Below are 19,620 nucleotides of genomic sequence, written 5' to 3' on the forward strand. Positions count from 1 at the left end.
GTGATATTTGATTGGTGTATATTTCAGTATTTATTTGGTTAAGTTTTTGTCCCTAGTATGGATCATCAGGTGTGTCATGAGACATCTCATTTGTCTAAAAGTCTTTCCACACTGAGGACACTGATATGGCTTTTCCCCAGTGTGGATCCGCTGGTGTATTTTGAGATTAGACATATCAGTGAAGGTCTTTCCACACTGTGACAACTAATATGACTTTTCCCCGTCTCCAGTTTTCAAACTTCATGTTCGAGGACTTGACTTTTTTTTTGTTTTACTCTGGGTGGCAGTGGAGTATCTTGCCCAATTACAAAATGTGGAATATTTGTATAAATGATACAACAGAAAGAAATACATTCTATAAAGACCTTTATTTTTGGCAGCAATCATACTAAAAACAGTGGAACAGACTCAAACCGACATAGAGATTCAGCAGCAAACATTCAAAATCAAATATGCATTACATGTCACAGAAGCATCATTAGAATGAAAGGGTGTCTTATGTTTTCAAACATCACCATCTATAGTCTGCTCATCAATGACTCATGGAATTCTTTCAATACCAAACTATAAAAAAAAGACATCAAATGGCTGTTTGTCTACACTTCAAACACACATACACAGGGAAAATCCACTGATTTTTACTAAATGTGTATGGGATAAGAATGCTCCATCAGTTTATAGACCTTCACATAAGGGACAGTCATACATGTGGTGTCTTCCTATTCTTCAGAGCAGTCTACACTATCCAGATCCTCAATAATTTGAATGAAATATACATTTTTATACTTTATTTTATTGAATGATGATGGATTTCTTCTTTTTTTGCATTCATTTCCATTAATACATTACTTTCTTCTTTGCAGTTCATGGTTGGTGATATTTGATTGGTGTATATTTCAGTATTTGAAGTTATCACTTCTGACTTAACTGAGAACACTGATGTGGCTTTTCTCCAGTATGGATCCGCTGGTGTATTTTGAGATTAGACATTTCAGGAAAGGTCTTTCCACAATGAGAACACTGATGTGGCTTTTCTCCAGTGTGGATCCTCTGATGTCTTTTGAGATTACCCACTTGACCAAAGGTCTTTCCACACTGAGAACAATGATATGGCTTTTCCCCAGTATGTGTCATCTGGTGTCTCTTGAGATGAGACATATGAATAAAAGTCTTTCCACACTGAGAACACTGATGTGGCTTCTCTCCAGTCTGTGTCATCTGGTGGATAATAAATTCTTTGCTATTCCTGAAACCCTTCCCACATGCAGACACTGATATGGCTTTTCACCAGTATGTGTCATCTGGTGTTTCTTGAGAGTAGACATCTGACTAAAAGTCTCTCCACACTGAGAACATTGATGTGGCTTTTCTCCAGTATGTGTCATTTTATGGATTCTAAGTTCATTGCTAGTTTTGAAACCCTTCCCACACAAAGTACACTGATATGGCAGTTTTGCAGTGTGGATCATCATGTGTATCTTGAGATGACTTGTTTGACTAAAGGTCTTTCCACACTGAGAACAATGATATGGCTTTTCCCCAGTGTGGATCCTCTCGTGTGTCTTGAGATAACCTATTTGATTAAAAGCCTTTCCACAATGAGAACACTGATGGGGCTTTTCTCCTGTGTGTGTTCGTTGATGAATTGCTAAAGAGGAAGGTGTTTCAAAGGTTTTGAAACATTGGGGGCATTCATGTTGTTTCTTCCTTGTGTTCGATTGCTGATGTTTGATGACTGTCTTTCTTCTTTCCTCTGGACTCCTTTTGCTATAATGGATCCTTTGAACGTCTCCTATAACATTACAACGTATTTTTTAAATAATATCCTCGATTCTCCATTATTGATAGTCTTGATTTGATACATTAACAATACACAGTATAACACTGAAAACAGTTGTATTTTGGATTGACTGGCTATTTGCTTAAATAGTATATCTCTTGGAAGGCAAATTTAACGTAGGCATTTAAATGTTTTAAATTCAACCGACTGCAAGAAATATCCCTTTTTATGGTATTCCCATGGTATCTCTATTTTCTCAACAGGTTTCACATTTTATTGAGCAAAGCAGGAGATAAAGCCAGGTTTTTTAATCAACTTTTTAATCACCTATTCATAACAGTAACTCTCTGAGTTCAAATGGCATGAAATACACACTAGAAGCGGCCAAATGTGAAGATGGTTCCCTAATAGTAAAAATGTATGAGTTCCAATGGCATGAAACACTCACTAGAAGCCGCCGAATTAGATGGTTTCCCTACGTTTGTGAAAGATAGCTAAAAAGCTACGATAGGCAGGAATCCTCTGAGTGCCCTTAGAGCTTCATATTAACATGATGTCATATTCACGTCATATTAACCATCATATCTATCATTATACAAATAATTTCTTCATATTTCTAAATATCTTTTTATTATTGGCTATTGGCTAGAACAGCCAGAACTGGAGACAGACACTTTCTCTCTTTTAAATGTAACAATAATAGTATCCCATGATTAAGGTAATATGCATATTATGTCTACTCACATTTTATTGGGTAAATCCCAAGTTTAAGCCATTCACTAAAATGCAGGTATTGGCCATATAAAAAACACATAGAAATGATTGTGTTTTTTTTTCTTTTAGTTTCTCATGATTCATAATAATCTGCAACTTACTTGTAGGAGAATAATTTCGATCAAATTCTCTTAAATCCGACTTATCCTCCTCTTTAATTTCCATCAGTGAAGACTTGTCTTCTTTGCAGGCCAAGGTTGGGGATCTTTCTGATTCAGTCTTACAGTCATGGTCCAGTCCAGGCTTTTCTTCCACTTTCTGAAATGAAGACAGATACTCTTGCAGGAAATCATCAAATTATTCTTCTTTTATCTCTTCCTTCACTGACATCAGCAGTTGTGATGGTTCAGTAGATCCTGACATTCTAATTCTGTTTTGCAAATGAAATCCTTGAACTGTCCTTCAATACAGGACTAATATAGTGAAGCTGTGCAAACAAGAACTGCAGTAGAGCTGTACTGTCTTTGAGTTAAACATACACACTATAGTTCCAGAACACGCCAGTGTCTGCCTTAAAAGGGTGGCTCATCCAATCAGCTGCAGGAATCTTTGGAATGCAAACTAGAATGCAAAAAGGATTATGGGAAGGGATTCCATGTCTATGAGGACCGTTTACACATCTGATGGCCCTACAGTGGGCGTGGCTATAGCTCAGCCTGCAGAATCTCCACACAGGAGATTAGGTGGGGGTGGGGTGGAGGTGTGAACTGAAAGGGGTTAGGGTAGGATTGGGAAGGTTGGTAAATTGTAGGAAGCCTCTGTGTTTGTATTATAATAATTATATAAGGGTAATATCAGACCTACATACCAGTGTGAAGCCTCACTTTAAAAAAACAACAGCACAAAACTGAGTTAAATAGAAGCCAGGTGACCTAAGAATCTTTATTATTGTTTTAAGTACGGAGAGGGCATTATCATATGCACTAGAATGCCAGACATTTACCCCAGTTCCCTCTGACTACTATTTATTTGGTCATGTTTTCACTGTCAGTGACAATGTAATGCTCAGCTGAAGTAAAATTTAAGGGCATTTTCATTGAGTACCTTCCTTGAAGAATACAACAGAAATAAACACAAATCATGTAAATGATAAAACAGGAAAGGTTAAGAGGGGCTGGGCTTATCAACAGTAGAGTATTCTGCTCAGCTTTGATTAGGTTCCTTATATTTAGAGTACAACAGAAATATGAAGTTTCACAGACCCTCTGGTGTATCATAAAAGCAGACATTGGCTTAAGTTCTTTCCACACTCTTAACTGATGTGACTTATATTCGGTTTGTGTGATTTGATGGGTGGTGAGATGTGATCTATGCTTGTAATCCTTCCCACATGCATCGCTTCACATAGGAGAAATTATCATTTTGATAATTTTTCTTCTCTTTTTATTTTGTAAACCCAGAGCAAATGTCCTCATGTTGTTATACTCATTACATTCTGTCAGGAAAATAAACTCTTCATCCACTACCCCCATTTAATAGAGTGAGTGCAGAGACTGTTTTTTGAGGTAGTCATGTTTTTCTGTGTCTACCCTTTTCAATGACAATGCTTGGTTCCCTCCCGCCGAGTGGTAGCAGCCTTATTCTTGGCAGGACTCTAACTAAAAAACACAGACCAAATAACAAAGTTTTACAATACAACTAATCACAAGTCAACATTAAGCTATAAGCAGTGCTATGTTTGATCTGATCATTGGCCATCAGGGTTTTAGCAGTGCCTGCCTCTAGTGCTCCCCTGCAGTGCATTTTCAGCCATGAGGGCATCATACTACATCTTCATTGCACACTAATGTCTCACACACTTTTGCTCGATTTTTTTTTTGTAGAGGGAATCATTCTTAGCTAGTGGTATGATTCATGAGCATTCAGATTATTTGTTTGTACTTTACATTTGATACTTGTTTGTGTAATATATCAATCAATGGTTCTTGAGCAGGATCTCTGTATAGGCTTTAAAAACAAAAATGTGCAGATCCTATTTTCAATTTGTATCTTTCAGCCTAATATTGAGAGAGACCAAAATTGTGTTTGGAGAGGATATAGTTTGTTTACCTGTTTCAGAGGATGTTTAAGGGTTGATGTACTTTTTTAGACTAAATGTGATGTGGCTGTGATCTCAGAATGGAATCTGAGGCCTTACTGTAGAGTAGTTTATATGACTGGTCTGTGACTGCATGAGCTGCAACATTACTACAGATAGGGGAGCAGTAGGAGAATCTACCCAGAGAGTCACCCGTCCTTCCGCCATCAGGAATAAACAGACCCAGGCTTTTAGCTAAAATAACTGTTTGATATTTCTGTTTATAATGCTGCCATTGCTCTCAATTGGTGAGTTCAATATCCATCCAGAGCCTCCCAGTGTCTGCCTTACAAAGGTAAATTCAGAATCCTATGTGGTGTTACTATAGTGCTTCTTCTCTCTGGGTTCAAAGGTAAATTCAGATTCCCCTATGTGATGTTAATAAAGTGCATACTCTCTCTGGGTTCTAATCTAAGCAATCAGCTGCAGGAGCTTTTGGAATGCAAACTAGAGTTACAAGGGATTAAGGGGAAGATCTCCATGTCTATGAGCACCATTAACACCTCTGGTGGTCCTCAGGTGGGCATGATCATAGCTCAACCTGCTGAAACTACACAAAGGAGTATAGCAGGGGGTGGGGTGGATGTGTGAACTGAGAGGTGATGGGTGAGAAAGGGTGAGGGGAGTGGTAATCTGAAGAAAGTCTCCAGTTTTTAAATTTTATGTTCAAGGACTTGTCATTTTCTTTTTTACTTTTACTGGATGGCAGGGGAGTATCTTGCCCAACTAGAATATGTGGAATATTTGTATTTATGATAAAACAGAACTAAATACATTCTATTAAAAACCTTTATTTTTGGCAGCAATCACACTAAACAGTGGAACAGACTCAAACCTACATAGAGATTCAGGAGCAAACATTCTATATCAAATATGCAGGTCACAGAGGCATCATAAGAATTAATGGGTGTCTACTTTTCAAACATCTGCATACATAGTCTGCTCATCAATGATTTGTGGATTTCTGAAAATACCGAACTATAGAAAACAGACTTCAAATGAATGCAAGTCCACACTTCAAACACACACCAACTGACACACACAGGGACAATCCATTGGTTTTTACAAATGTGTATGGGATAAGAAGACACCATCAGTTTGTTGACCGTATCATAAGGGACAGTCATACATGTGGTGTCTTCCTTTTCTTCAGAGCAGTCAAGACTACCTAGATCTTCAATCATTTCATATGATAATGCATATCATACTTTTTTGAATTTAGTCAATGTATGCAGGGGGATATGATTGCACTTTATGACATTGTTATGGGTTGTTATGTATCTCATCTTAAATGGCTGGCAGGAAATACATATTTTTTCATCATTGTGTAGGAGAGAACCATGATGGGGGAATACCCTGTGAGTAAGTGATTTGGAAAAATGTGCACACAACTTTTAAACCTAGCCATCAATAACTGTCTATGTTTCACCCAATGTCAGCATAACGTTACGTATCTGGCTTGCTATGAAAGGTTTTCTCAAACCAAACGGAGCACTGTAAAATGTTTGATAACATGGCATTTATACAAATCTATATTACTTCAGCTGATGTCAGCATTATGTTTACATATCTAGCTGGCTATGAAGGCTTTTCCCAAACCATTGTCTCACATTGTGCATAACATGTGACAGAACACAGAATGGAAAACACAATTATTCACTATTCCTGGCCTTACTTCCTACTCACTCATATAACACTCCAATATGATTGAAGTTGAGAACAGATATTTATTTTGACATGCTTTATTCAAGCAAGATGAATGGCTGAATGCAGATGGGCAAAGCAATATCTTACATGAAAACAAACAATACTTTGAATATCACGTTATGTTATCGCGTTTGGTTATCACAGTATTTGTAATTTCACAATTGAATTACAATATATATCAGAATATGATTTCACTTTTAATGAGATAACAGGCATAGATTCACCTATCTTGTGAATATCAATCAAATGTATTACATCAAGTTAACCAATGTAGTTGTCAACCCTTCACAATCTTCACACTAAACGAATTGGACATGAGGAAGTGGCAGTGACTGGGACACACTGTGCATTACAGTATACCACCATTAGGGGGCCAAAAGAAAAAAATGTCAATTTGTTTGAGTAAAGCACAACTTAAAGCCAGCAAACTAAACTTCATGCCATTAAATGTTAATGAAAATGATGATGGATTTCTTCTTCTTTGCATTAATTTCCATTGATAGATAACTTTCTTCTTTGCAGTTCAAGGTTGGTGATATTTGATTGGTGTATATTTCAGTCTTTGCATATATCACCTATTTTGGTGAGGTTCTTGTCCCCAGTATGGATCCTCTGGTGTTTCTTGAGATGATCCATTCGACTAAAAGTCTTTCCACACTGAGAACACTGATGTGGCTTTTCTCCAGTATGTGTCATCTTGTGGAGTCTAAGTTCATTGCTAGTTTTGAAACCCTTCACACATGAAGTACACTGATGTGGCTTTTCTGCAGTGTGGATCATCATGTGTATCTTGAGATTACCTTTTTGAATAAAGGTCTTTCCACACTGAGAACACTGATGTGGCTTTTCTCCAGTATGGATCCGCTGGTGTATTTTGAGACTCGATATTTCAGTAAAGGTCTTTCCACACTGAGAACACGGATATGGCTTTTCCCCAGTATGGATCCTCTGGTGTATCTTGAGATGATCCATTCGGCTAAACTTTTTTTCACACTGAGAACACTGATGTGGCTTTTCTCCAGTATGTGTCATCTTGTGGATTCTAAGTTCACTGCTAGTTTTGAAACCCTTCCCACATGAAGTACACTGATGTGGCTTTTCTGCAGTGTGGATCATCATGTGTATCTTGAGATTACTTTTTTGAATAAAGGTCTTCCCACACTGAAAACACTGATGTGGCTTTTCCCCAGTATGTGTCAGCTGGTGGCTTGTAAGTTTATCTCTACTTCTGAAATCCTTCCCACATGTGGTACACTGATATGGCTTTTTTCCAGTATGGATCATCTGGTGTTTCTTGAGATTACCTATATGATTAAAGGCCTTTCCACACTGAGAACACTTATGTGGCTTTTCTCCGGTGTGTGTGCGTTGATGTATCACAAGAGCGGAAGGGGTAGCAAATGTTTTGAAACACTGGGAGCATTCATGTATTTTGTTCCTTGTGTTCGATTGCTGATGTCTGATGGCTTTGTTTCTTCTTTCCTCTGGACTCCTTTTTCTAGAATGGATCCACTGAACGTCTCCTATAACATTACAAAATATTTTTTAAATAGTATCCTCGATTCTCAATCATCGATATTCTCGATTTGTTACATTAACACTACACAGTATAACTCACAATAATACAATTCATTTTGGGTTGACTGGCTATTTGCTTAAATAGTAATCACTTGGAAGACAGTAGGCAATTTAAATGTTTTCAATGAAACAGGCTGCAAATAATATTTCATTATTATGGTATTCCCATGGTATCTCTATTCTCTCAACAGGTCTGACATTTCATTGAGTAAAGCAGAAGATACAGCCAGGAGTTTTTAAATCAACTTTTAAATAACCTATTTATAACAGTATAAATTCCAGTTCCAATGGCATGTCTAACTCTATGTTTTATTATAAAAAAATATTATGGCAGTTTTCTAGCTGAGGTTAACGTCTCCTAATTGAACTCTTAAAATTACAATGGGAAAGGTAGAAACCTTCTGGTTGCTTGTCCATATGTTCTTATTGACACAAGTTCATATTAGCAGAACTTAACTTAATAATAACACACACTAGAAGTGGCCAAATGTGAAGTGTCGTAAGCTAGATACAGATAGTTAAAATGCTATGAAAGGCAGGAACTTTCTGGTTGCCCAAAAGCTTCATATTAACCTGATGTCATATTCACTTCAAATTCAGATTTTCATCATACAAATAATTTCTTCATATTTTTAAACATCTTTTTATTATTAGCTATTGGTTATTCCTCATGTGGAAGTCATTTAGGACAAACCTGTTCAATAGTATAATTGTCTACCTAGAGACTAAATGCAAACAGAGATACAAAAGCATTGTTGCAGAACTGAAGAAAAAAACAATGGCAGAAACTTTCTCTCTTTTAAATGTAACAATAATAGTATCCATGATTAGGGTGATATGCATATTATGTCTACTCTCTGTACAGATCTCACATTGTATCGAGTAAAGCACAAGTTAAAGCCATTTACTAAAAAGCAGGTGTTGGCAATATAAAAACACATGGCAATGAACGTTTTTTTAATAATCTGCAACTTACTTGTAGGAGAATCATCGCGACCATATTCTCTTAAATCTGATTTATCCTCCTCTTTAAATTCAATCATTGAAGAATTTTCTTCTTTGCAGGCCAAGGTTGGGGAACTTTCTGATTCAGTCTTACAGTCATGGTCCAGTCCAGGCTTTTCTTCCACTTTCTGAAATAAAGACAGATACTCTTGCAGGAAATCATCAAATTCTTCTTCTTTTATCTCCTCCTTCACTGGCATTAGCATTTGTGATGGTTCAGTAGATCCTGACATTTTAGTTCTGTTTTGCAAATGAAATCCTTGAACTGTCCTTCAATACGGGACTACTATAGTGAAGCTGTGCAAACAAGAACTGCAGTAGAGCTGTACTGTCTTTGAGTTGCACTTACACACTATAGTTCCAGACCACCACAGTGTCTACCTTAAATGGGTGGCTCATCCAATCAGCTGTAGGTATCTTGGGAATGCAAACTAGAATGAAAAAGGGATCATGGGAAGGGATTCCATGTCTATGAGCACCGTTTACACATCTGATGGCCCTAAGGTGGGCGTGACTATAGCTCAGCCTGCAGAATCTCCACACAAGAGAGTAGGTGGGGGTGGGTTGGAGGTGTGAACTGAAAGGTGTTTAGGTAGGATTGGGTAGGTTGGTAAATTGTAGGAAGCCTCTGTGTTTGTATTATAATAATTATATAAGGGTAATATCAGACCTACATACCAGTGTGAAGCCTCACTTAAAAAAAACACACAACTGAGTTAAATAAAAGCCAGGTGACTTAAGAAGCTTTATTATTTTTTGAAGTACAGAAAGGGCATTATCATATGCAACAAAATGCCAGACATTTACCCCCAGTTCACTCTGAATACTGTCTATTTGTTTACCTTTTTCAGAGGATGTTTCAGGGTTCTTTATTTGGACTAAATGTGACATGGCCGTGATCTCAGAATGGAATCTGAGGCCTTACTGTAGAGTAGTTTATATGACTTGGGTCTGTGAATGCATGAGCTGCAACATTACTACAGAGAGGGGAGCAGTAGGTGAATCTACCCAGAGAGTCACCTGTCCTTCCACCATCAGGAATAAACAGACCAAAGGCTTTTAGCTTAAGAAACTGTTTGATATTTCTGTTTATAATGCTGTCAATGCTCTCAAGTGGTGAGTTCGGTATACATCCAGAGCATCCCAGTGTCTATCTTACAAAGGTAATTTCAGACTCCCCTATGTGGTGTTAATATAGTGCATCTTCTCTCTGGGTTCAAATCAAAGCAATCAGCTGCAGGAGCTTTTGGAATGCAAACTAGAGTGTCAAGGGATTAAGGGCAGGATCTCTATGTCTATGAGCAACATTTACACCTCTGGTGGTCCTCAGGTGGGCTTGGTCATAGCTGAACCTGTTGAAACTACACAAAGGAGTATAGTAGGGGGTGGGGTGGATGTGTGAACTGAGAGATGATGGGTGGGGGGGGGGAGTAGTTATCTGAGGAAATTCTCCAGTTTTCAAATTTCATTACTGTGGGTGGCAGTGAAGTATCTTGCCCAACTAGGATATGTGGAATATTTGTATTAATGATACAACAGAAATAAATACATTATATTAAAAACCTTTATTTTTTGGCAGCAATCACACTAAAAACAGTGGAACAGACTCAAACCTACATAGAGATTTAGCAGCAAACATTCAAAATCAAATATTCAGGTCACAGAAGCATCATAAGAATAATTGGGTGTCTTATTTTCAAACATCGGCATCTATAGTCTGCTCATCAATGATTCATGGAATTCTGAAGATACCAAACTATAGAAAAAAGACATCAAATGGATGCATATCTACACTTCAAAGACAAACACACATTTATCGATGTCTACACTTCAAAAACACACCAACCGTCACAAATAGGGGCAATTCACTGATTTTTACTAAATGTGTTTGAGATAAGAACGCACTATCAGTGTATAGACATTAAAAACAGGGACAGTCGTACAGCTGGTGTCTACCTTTTTTCAGAGCAGTAAAAACTATCCAGATCTTTAATCATTTTCATATAACAATTCATATCATACTTTTTGATATTGAAGTCCATATATGAAGGGGGAAAAGATTGCACCTTTTGACATTATTATGGGTTGTCATGTTTCTCATCTTAACATGCTGGCAGGAAATATATAATTTTTCATCATTGTGTAGGAGAGATCCATGATGGGGGAGATTTGGAAAAATTTGTGCTTAGTGTCTAACATATATTACTTAATTACAATTCTTAATTGTTCCATTCACTGAAGTATCCTCACTGAATCAATAGATGCACACTGATACACTATCTTTGAGGCTGAGCTGAAGTAATCAGAGGTGACCTGTGTGCAAAGTTGACCACAACTTTTAAAACAAGCCATTAATACACTGTGAAGAAGTCTGTCTCAGTCTTGGATCCAAGGTCAGGTTTGCAGATAGTCAGGAAACTTGGGAGAGTGTCCAACAGTAGAAATAGGTTTATTTCAGCGTCACAGGACAATCCAATCGTATGGTACACGGTAGGTCTCTCTCAACATACTGAGAGGAGTAGCAGATATTTATACAATCATCCAGGATATGGGAGGGAATGGGTGTGTCTAGAGGTGGGTACTATTTCTGATTGGATGATTGAACCTGATTTAATCACAGTGAATGAGTACCTTGATTAAATCCCCATGAATAGCAGGAAGCTAGTTTGAGTGCATCAACTCAGTGATATCTAACAACTGTCTATGTTTCACCCAAAGGCAGCATACATTTACAAATCTGGCTGGCTACAAAATATTTCCTTAAACCTTAAACCCTGTAAAACATTTGGTTGAAAACACAGTATCAATACAAATCTATATTATTTCAGCTGATGTCAGAATTATGCTTACTTATCTAGCTTTAGCTTTTCTCCAGTGTGGAGCATCATGTGTATCTTGAGATGACCTATTCTATTCTCCAGTGTGTTTTTTTCTGGTGTGCCTTGAGATGATCCATCCGACTAAATGTTTTTCCACAGAGAACAATGATGTGGCTTTTCTCCAGTATGTGTCATCTGGTGGATTCTAAGTTGACTGCTAGTTTTGAAACCCTTCCCACATGAGGTACACTGCTATGGCTTTTCTCCAGTGTGTATCTTCTGGTGTGCCTTGAGATGATCCATTCGACTAAATGTTTTTCCACACTGAGAACAATGATGTGGCTTTTCTGCAGTGTGGATCATCATGTGTATCTTGAGATGACCTGTTTGACTAAAGGTCTTTCCACACAGAGAACAACAATATGGCTTTTCCCCAGTGTGGATTTTCTGGTGTCTCTTGAGATGACCTATTCGATTAAAAGTCTTTCCACACTGAGAACACTGATGAGGATTTTCTCCAGTATGGATCATCAGGTGTTTCTTGAGATCACCCTTTTGACTAAAGGTTTTTCCGCAATGAGAACAATGATATGGCTTTTCCCCAGTGTGGATCCTCTGGTGTGTCTTGAGATTACTCTTGTGACTAAAGGTCTTTCCACACTGAGAACACTGATGGGGCTTTTCTCCAGTATGTATCATCAGGTGGTTCTTGAGATCACCCTTTTGACTAAAGGTTTTTCCACACTGAGAACACTGATGTGGCTTTTCTCCTGTGTGTGTGCGTTGATGAATTGCAAGAGTTGAAGGTGCAGCAAAGGTTTTGAAACACTGGAGGCATTCATGTTTTTTGTTCCTTGTGTTCGACAGCTGATGTCTGATGACTTTCTTTCTTCTTTCCTCTGGAGTCCTTTTTCTAGAATGGATCCTTTGAGTGTCTCCTATAACATTACAAAATATTTTTTTAAATATATCCACGATTCTCAGTCATCGATATTCTCGATTTATTACATTAAAAAAACACAGTATAACTCATGTAAAAATGTAGTTTTGGATTGACTGGCTATTTGCGTAAATAGTATATCACTAATAGGAGTAGGCATTTTAATTGTTCCAATGGCAGGAAATATTTTGAACTCTGAATATTTTGAAAAAAATACCATGCAAGTGTTCTAGCTGATGTTACAGTCTCCTGTAACTCATACAATTATAATGGGAAAAGTTAGAAACCTTCGGGTTGATTTTCCAACTGTTCTTATTGACACAATTAAGTATACATATTAACAGAAAGTTGCATGAGTTAATATTAACACACACTAAAAGTGGCAAAATGTGAAGATGGTTCCCTAAGCTAGAGATAGTTAAAAAGCTACGATAGGAAGAAACCTTCTAACATCATGGTATATTCACGTCATAATAACTATCATATTTGTCAAGATTTTCATTTTACAAATTATTTCTTCATATTTTTAAATATATTTTCATTATTAGCTATTGGCTAGAATTGTTCCTCATGTGGAATTCATTTAGGACAAAATTAGTCAATAGAATACTTGTCTACCTAGAGACGAACTGCAGGGACTAAAAACAGAGAAACAGACACCTCAGTTACAGAACTGGAGAAAAACAATGGCAGACACTTTCTCTCTTTTAAATGTAACAATAGTATCCCATGACTAATGTCGGTACATATTATGTCTTTTCATGATAGATAATAATCTGCAATTTACTTGTAGGAGAATCATCGCAATCATATTCTCTTAAATCCGATCCATCCTCCTCCATTGAAGAATTTTCTTCTTTGCAGGCCAATGTTGGGGATCTTTCTGATTCAGTCTTTGATTCATGTTCCAGTCCAGGCTTTTCTTCGACTCTCTGAGATGAAGACAGGTACTCTTGCAGGAAATCATCAAATTCTTCTTCTTTGACCTCCGCCATCACGGCCATCAGCAGTTGTGATGGTTCAGTAGATCCTGACATTTTAGTTCTGTTTTACAAAAGAAATCCTGAACTTTCCTTCAATTTTATACTTATATAGTAAAGATGTGCAAACTGGAACTGCAGTATAGTTGTGCTGCATGTGAGTTACACATACACACTATACTTCCAGATAATCCAGTGTCTGCCTTAAAAAGATGGCTCATCCAATCAGCTGCAGGAGCTTTTGGAATGCAAACTAGAATGCCAAAGGATTGTGAAAGAGCACCATTTACACGTCTGATGGTCCTCTGATGGGCGTGGCCATAGCTCAGTCTGCAGAAACTCCTCACAGGAGGGTAGTAGGGGGTTGGGGTGTGAAAAGAAAAGTGATGGGGAGTTAGAGGATAGGTGGGATTTGGAACTGAAGAAAGCTTCCATTTATCATAGGTAACTAAGTCACACAGACACCATAATAGTATGAATGGGAGCATACATTTCATACACACCCATCTGAAGCCTAATCATCAGTGACTCATGTAAACCCTTGCATTCAGCCATGTGTTCTTCCTCAATTACTACTGAAGTTAACCAGCTATAGAAACCCTTTTCTTCAGTCTGCATATTTCAAGATGGTTCTTGAAACTATCCACTGTGTCTTCTACAGTAACAACTTACTTGAAACCCTCTTTATCAGATTAAATTACATGTGTTTCATAACATAAAAATAATAATTATTTAGATTTTAAACTTTGCTTTCATAAACTGTTTGCTTTTTATGAGTATTTTGGTGAAAATACCTTTTCCCAAAAATTGTACCTTGCCTGGAAGTTGCTCAGGATAAAAGTGTAACAAACAGCTCATTCTAGCCCATTGTAAAGACATTCCTATAGTATCACTCAAAAATCAGTCAATTTGGTTGAGTAAAGCACAACTTAAAGCCAACAAACTTAGACCTTCACCACTGAATCCAGAGTATGTTCCATGCGCTTCTTAAACACTATGGCTGGAGTTGGAGATGCTTGTGGTTCAGACCTACATCACTGGATCCAGTGTATGCTCCACATGTTTCCTTACTGCAATTTACTGGAATAAAGATTGCTGCATCAAAAACAAAGAAACCTCTTAATTTCTTTCAATTTCATGATGGTTCTTGAAGCCATCCACTCTGGATCCTATAGTAACATTTTACCTGAAACCCCTTTCATCTTGCCTTTCCACAATGATGGGGCTTTTCCCCAATATAAATCTTCTGGTGTCTTTGAAATGACAAATTTGACTAAAAGTCATTCCACAATCAGAAGAATGATGTGGCTTTTTCCCAGTGTGCATCCTCATGTGTGTCTTGAGATTACCCTTTTCACTAAAGCCCTTTCCACACTCAATGATGGGGCTTTTCCCCTGTGTGTTGGTTGATGAGTTGCAAAAGTAGAAGGTGCAGCAAAGGTTTTGAAACACTGGGGGCATTCATGTGTTTTCTTCTTTATTGTCGATTGCTGATGTCTGATGACTTTCTTTAATTTTTCCTCTGAACTCCTTTAGCCCGAATGGATCCTTTGAATGTCTCCTATAATATCCGAGAATATGTTTGTAATAATATCCTCTCTAATATCCTACATTACAACTACAACACTACAAACAATGTATTATTGATTGACTGGCTATTTGGAGGTCCCTGAGGCTAAAAATTATCACCTATAGACTGCTCTGTAAATATAGGCAGAGATTCAGGCACATGAGCTAGAGATCTCGAGATAAAATGAATCACTTAAAACTGGGACTGAAGTGCGACCTGATGAGCGGTGAGATGTGAGCTACCCCTGAAACTCTGCCCACCTGTACTGCACTGCAGGGACTTTTCCCGTGTGGCAGTGGTTGGGACAGTCTGTGCATTATCTTATAGCACCATTAGGAAGCCAAAAGTTGCAATATCAGGGATTATTGCCGTAAATGGCTGATTTTACAGAATTGCATGGACTGTACGAAACTGATGTGTGACCTAATGGACATTGATATCTGAGCAACATATGAATCCCTTCCCACATATAGTACATTTATACGGCTATTCCCCGTGAAGGTTTCTCTGGTGTCTATTGAGATTACACATTTGACTAATAGTCTTTCCACACCAATTTGAATTTGAATTGACTAAAATTCTTTCCCCACAAATTTGATTTGAATTAAAACGTCTTGTGATTGGGGAATGAGATTCTCTCTTTTGGTCAACTTTCAACTGACAACAGAGTATCCCCTCCCATTTACAGCTTTTGCCCAATAAAAATGAAATTAATGATTGATGTATAATAACATTATAATAATACACTAATAATGGTTATATTGAAATGAATGAATTTCTTATTGATCCTTTAAATAATCAAAATAATAGTAGGCCTAATAGAAAGGCAATTGCTTTAGACAAATCGAGCATTGAAGACCTTAGTCAGGGATTGAAGAACAAAGCTTTATTTAAACAGAAAACAGACAGTTTAGTAGTGGCGGAAATGTCTCTTTGCAGCCTCAGAGTCATACACCGATGGTGGTACTCTTTCCGATGGTGTGCCGACACGAAGCCTTCTGTTGTGCGTCTGCGCATATCTGGGGTCCCGGTCCAGTCTTCCTTGTAGAGCCGCACACAGGTCAGAGAGCTCGTCGCTTCTGAAAACTGGCGGCCGCACAATCCAGCCAGTTTCCCCCTCGTGTGTGCAATCCTCTTCATCGGACATCAGGTCCAGGGTAACGTTCTTCCAGAGGTCCATTTCTTCCCTCGCCAAGACAGTCATCCTCGCCTCCACCAGCTGTAAAGATAAACCAAATTAGTGCCGCTGTGCTGACACAACGATAACGCATATTTCCACAGTTTGTCCATCAAATGTATTTAACGGCTGCAATGTACATTTGTTTATACAGGACATCGTTTCTGATGCAAAACGTCACTTTTTATTAACACGATTACGTAGGACCATGCGCTGCAATTACTTTAGCCTACAGCTGATCTAATCCTTATCAATCTTACCCTCTTTCTTCTCTGCCGTAGACGGGCAGCAGACTTTGTGGCTGCTGCCTGGGCTGCAAGGTCTGGCTGGCTGTAGCGATAATTCCTCCGGACAGTTTCATAATATGTCTTACAGGCCGCTGGAAAATAAATAATTACAAAAAATAAAATAACAGATAACATCGTTGTGCTGCCTCAGATGCCACAGATAACAACAAACTGAAAACAAAAGTAATATATAAGGTCACTTACTTAAAATAATTCCAGGGTCCACACCGATCATGTCCGGACTTTGGGACAGGGCTGCCACCAAATCAGTTGTGACTGCCGTGTTGTGGGGTGAGCTCAGTCTGTGAAAACAAAATGTCAACAGTTTAGTTGAATGATAGAGAATGATACACCTACTTTAGCTGAACAGATCCTGCATTTTTCTTTAAATCTCACCCTTGCATTGGGTCGTATGCCTCACTGTTGTGTAAACGCCGCACAGTTTCCTGTAAAGTACAATAAACATTTTCAGAGTTAAGCAGCAGGCATGGGCAGTCTGGCACATTTCAACATGATTTCCCTGAATAATTGACATTGCTTGCGAGCACAATTCTGAGGCCTTGTATAACTCTAAGAAGAAATCACCTAAAAATAAATAGACTTACAGCGATTTTTGGATTTTGCGCTCTTCGTTTCCTCGTTGGTTCTGGACAGCTGTAGTTCGACGCACTGGACACCGACATGGCTTCTTCTATCGACTGAATTCTGGCTTTTACCTCCCCAACCTCGGCCTTCAAGTCAGCAAGTTCGGCCCTGACTTCAGCAGTGTTCTGCATACATTTACATCAATATTTAGTCATTTAGTCATAGTCAAAGGAGAGAACATTCAAGCAGCAAGCAATAGAGACCTGGTGTAACAATAAATACGATTTTACATAAGAAAGTGCAGGACTGTAATCACCTGTGCCAACTGGCGAGACAACCCACTCAGGGCACCCAGGATTCTCCTTTCAAAGTCAGTTGCAGGACTTGGTAGTGATGCGGCGGTAGCAGATCCCCATATCATATCCCCTGTCATATCTTCACGATTTTCATGATTTTCATGTCAAGATTTTCATCATACAACATTGGCTATGGGCTAGTACAGACAGAACTGGAGACAGACAATGTCTCTCTTTTAAATGTAAAATACTATCCCATGATTAAATTATATGCATATTAAGTTTACTCTGTGTATAAAAATATATTAGGGAATTTTCATTGTGTACCTAACTTTAGGAATACAACAGAAATAAGTAAGGGATAATGTATTGTCCGGAGGTCATTCTACAAAAATAATTCCCGACGGGGCGAACAACACCCCGACGCGCAGCGGAGGGTGTTGTTTTGTACCGAAGGGAATTATTTTTGTAGAATGACCGACGGACAATACATTATCCCGCTTATTATACGGGTACTTGCCAAAAACGATAGAAGACATTCCTCCAACATATCTCTTTTTAATGATTTAGGTGCCGTTTCATGTGTCCCGTTTAGAAATAAATAGTTCTTCAAGCAAATAGAACTTTGAAGTTTCAGGTGTTGCATAGCAACCCATTACTTGCTGACTTCAAATTACTCTCTACTGTTGCGTTAAAATGACTGGACTTCTGGCGGAATGATATGAAAGATGTGAATTAGAAGTACAAAACCCGTTGCCAATGACAGCGGTGATTATCTTTCGCAGAGGTCTGTTAGCAGGAATTAATGTATGGGTATGACGTAGGGATGGCCCATTCAAATCAACGGTACTTTTTGGAACATTCTGAAGAGCCGTATAATAAACACTATTAATGTGAAATAAACAGTAATCATTATCTACATATTAAGGGCCTTTTCATTTTTACCTTTCTACAACACGATTAAAAAAGGTTCACATGAATACAAATATTGTAATAAATATACATATATATTAAAGGTATTTTCATTGTGTACCTTGCTTTAAGCATACAACAGCAATAAACACAAATCACGTGAAAGATTACAAATTAAAAAGCTTTATCTTGGTTGTACTCCTACTAAACAAACAGAAACACAGTTTTATCTACATAGAGTTTGCCCAGCAGATGTAATATAAACATGCAAGTACAAAGGCCATATAGCCACCATGAGAATGATGAGAGCCTAAACTAGATCTAAACTAGCATGACAATGGAGTATGGGCAGGAAGAACATGTCTATGAGTACCGTTTACACGTCTGATGGTGCTCAGGTGGGCATGGGCATAGCTTAGCCTGCAGAAACTACACAAAGGAGTATATTAGGGGGGTGGGGGTGGATGTGTGATATGAGAGGTGCTGGGTGAGAAAGGGCAGGGGGAGTGGGGTGGAAATCTGAAGAAAGCCTCAATTCTTAATCAGACATTTTCATACTTCATGTTTAAGGACTCCACCTGTTTTTTTGTTTTGACTATGGGTGGCAGTGGTTGTGAACTGAAATGTGATGGGGAATAAGTGGACAGGTGGAATTGGGAACTGAAGAAAGCTTTCATTTATCCTAGGTACTTAAGTCACACAGACACCATATTAATATGAATGGGATCCTACATTTCATTCCCACCCATCAGTAGCCTAATTATCAGTGAGTCATGTAAACACCTGCATTCAGACATGTGTTCTTCCTCAGTGACTACTGAAGTCACTCAGTTATAGAAACCCTCTTCTGCAGTCTTCATGTATTTAGTAAGATTCATGATCAAGCAGCTGCTGTGACCACCAAAAGTTGGCCAGCATAACATCCAAAATGGTAGCATGGTAACAAAGGAAAGGTCCCCACACTGGATTTTCTCAGACACTTGGGGTCAGGAAGCAAACTAAGGTGTGAGTGACTTTAGTATTATATAAATACACAGAGGGCATTATCATTTGCACCAAAATCCAAGACATTTACCCCAGTTCACTCTGAATACTTTTTATTTGTTCAGGGTTGGCAGTGGAGTGTTCAGCTG

Source organism: Sprattus sprattus (assembly GCF_963457725.1).
Source record: "Sprattus sprattus genome assembly, chromosome: 1".
Classification (NCBI taxonomy): domain Eukaryota; kingdom Metazoa; phylum Chordata; class Actinopteri; order Clupeiformes; family Clupeidae; genus Sprattus; species Sprattus sprattus.